The sequence below is a fragment of the Mus musculus genome, chromosome X, assembly GCF_000001635.26.
Source record: "Mus musculus strain C57BL/6J chromosome X, GRCm38.p6 C57BL/6J".
Taxonomy (NCBI): domain Eukaryota; kingdom Metazoa; phylum Chordata; class Mammalia; order Rodentia; family Muridae; genus Mus; species Mus musculus.
Window position 1 is genome coordinate 136430149 of NC_000086.7, and position 2941 is coordinate 136433089.

Sequence of the window (2941 nt, forward strand, 5' to 3'; positions counted from 1 at the left end):
GTGAACAAGACATCTTCCTGGAGGAATGACCACGCTGTACTCACCAGACTATGGAGATCCCATGGCAATGTTGTCACAATTATAGATGAACATTGTTGCCATGGCCATAGATGAGCACTGTATCCAATATTTACCTATGCATATATACCCTCATAACAGAAAGCTAACGTCTAAGACATCTTGTGAAGAAACAAAACTAGAAAATATAGAATACATTGGAGATGCCGGGAATCGAACCCAGGACCCCATACATGCAAAGCATGTGCTCTACCACTGAGCTACATCCCCACTCCTGCACAGTACTTGATCTCAGCCCATATGAATCCACAATGTCTGAAGCTGCATTCATACAGCCTGAAAGGATTTGCATAACATCTTTGTAGATGATTTATGATTTCCACTTTAGGATTTTTATGGGATCTTTATGTTATTTCGTTTATGAGAGGAGAATCTATTTTCAATGAAAAAAATATTAATAAGAAGTTTTGTACTCTGCAAAACATAGCAGACCTCTAGTAAACTGAGAGTATCATGTCAAATTAATTATAATGTGTTTCTGCAGGGTTAGTTAAGATCAGGCCATGGTGAGGCAGGGGTTGGGAAGACGCGGCTGCCTTCAGGCTTGTGCCTCCCTTTGGCAGTAGCTACCGCGAGCTGAGACCGAGACCCCAACGGCTGCTCAGATACAGTTTTAACTTATTTCTTCAGCAAAACTATGGATTTAGAAAAGTACTGAGGAAGGCTGAACCTTGAAATTTAAACAGTGTCAAGCTGAGAAGCATACAAGACAAGTGCCTTGATCTTGTCCCTGGAGGAAACGCTTGTGTGCTTTCGTCCCCCTAGCTTATAGGATCTCTCGAGAAGCCTTTTTTTCTTCTCTACTGGATTCACAGGCTGTGTATTTGGATCAGATATTCGGCATTGTGAATCACTGAAATCCAGGGTGCAGAGTTATTTTGAAGGCATAAAAGCTAACTTGTTGGATAGCAAACAATGACAAAACGAAGGATACCTCAGAAAGGAAATTAAGCCCCTGTTGGCCTTTCTGCTTATATGGGAAGGTGTCTGGGTAGGAGATTCCTCAGCAAGGAAGATACCTCAGCTGGGCTGAGGAGCTCAAGAGCCTTAGCCAAGCTCCTCTCATCCTATCCTCTCTTCTTATTACCACTTCTTGATTTCTTAAGTCACATAAAGCAGCACATATAATCGAAATCCACTGGGAGGGTCCAAGATGCTGACGGAAGGACCAAGACAGTCAAAGGTGGACACTGCTCCCAGGATGGGGCTGCCAGACCAAAACTGAGCAGACATATTCAATACAAAGGGTTTCTTTGCCAGGAGAGCGTTCCAGATAGCTTTCCAGGGTAAGTAAGGATTGGTGAGATTTCAAGTCCAGTTTGAAGATTTTCCTATTGATGAATTGATGGGTTTTCAGGCTTAGGGATCAAAGGATTTGAACCTTTGTTCAAATGTTTCATCTAAAATTAGCAAAACCGAGGCGGGTCCTATCGAGAGGCAATATAGGTTTGTTCAGACTTTACTTGTAAACTTAGCATAATCGGGGGATTGCCATATTGAGAGGCTGTAGATAAACTTTGTAAAAGTTTCCCAGTGCTCAGGGATTGGTGGCTTCTGTTCAGACTTTCAGCTAAAATGAGCATGCGCAGAGAATGATCCTGATGAGGGGCTGCAGGTAAACTTTGTTCAAGTTTCAGAGTGCACAGGGATTGGTGGCTTTTGATCAGAATTTTCACTTAAAATTAGCAGGACCTGGGGATTATCGTACCAAGGGGCTTCAGGTAAACTTTGTAAATGTTTCAGAGTGCTCAGGGATTGGTGGTAAACTTTGTAAATGTTTCAGAGTGCTCAGGGATTGGTGGTTTCTGCTCTGACTTTTCACCTAATGTTTCTAGAATCTGGAGATAGTCAAGTTGAGAGGCTGAGATAAACTTTGTGAAAGTTTCAGAGTAAGATTGGAGGCTTTTGGCCAGACATTTCACATAAAATTATCATAACCTCCAGACGGTCCTGCTGGGGGATGTAGATAAACTGCAAATGTTTCACAGTGCTCAGGGATTGGAGGCTTTGATTCTGACTTCTCACCTGAAATTAGCATAACCTGGGGATGGGGTTGCGGGGTTGTAGATGACCTTTGTGCAAGTTTCAGAGTGCTCTAACGTTGGAGACTTTTGTTTTGATGTTTCACTTACAATTAGGATAACCTGCAGTTGGTTCTGTTGAGGGGCTGCAGATAAACTTTGAAAATTCCCGAGTACTCTAAGATTGTGTTGTGCCCTTAGTCCACAGGGAACACAGAAGAGCTCAAGAATTGTGAAGTCTGCTGCAACTCGAAAAAAGAGTTTTTTATTATTTAAACTCAGATCACTCACCTAGCACTCACTGTGTGAATGCTGGCAAGAGACCCTGAGTCCAGAAAACATTGCGTTTATATACAGTATAGTTAGAAATAGTGTCAAAGGGGAGTAGAGGGCTGTAATCATTTGGTGGGATAGTACTGAAGCAGGAGTGGGGTTAATGGGTGTCTTTACATGGACTAATTTTATGGCTAGTCGTAACTGTCTGAGTAACCTGACCTCGGTTTACCTTTTAATCCATGGTCTCCTCTGAGCTTGTTATTTCTCTAAGATCTCAAGGACAGGCACCTGCAGTTCTGCTGCTTATCAGCAGAAGGGTTGGGTTTTGGAGACACAAATGTGGGGAGGATGCCTCTTTACAATGTCCTCATTAAGGGGGTTTTATGGGGAGTGCCATTCTAAAGCTGGGAGAGGGGCAATGAGCCCCTGGTTGCTGCAGACACAGCACAGAAAGGAGCTGTCTGCATATCTTGCCACTGGCTGGAGGAGGATGGAAACTTGTGGTGGGGGTGGGGTGGGGGGTGGGTGGGTGGGTGGGGTGGAGGGTGGATTGGGGGGACTCAGAG

The 2941-nt window shown here is 43.8% G+C and overlaps 1 non-coding gene across 1 annotated transcript; it reads right to left on the reverse strand.

Annotated features, from left to right (window-relative positions):
- Positions 1–216: 216 nt before the first annotated feature.
- n-TAtgc4 lies at positions 217–288 on the reverse strand. The gene has a single exon. It is a non-coding gene; the product is annotated as a tRNA-Ala (tRNA).
- Positions 289–2941: the final 2653 nt, after the last annotated feature.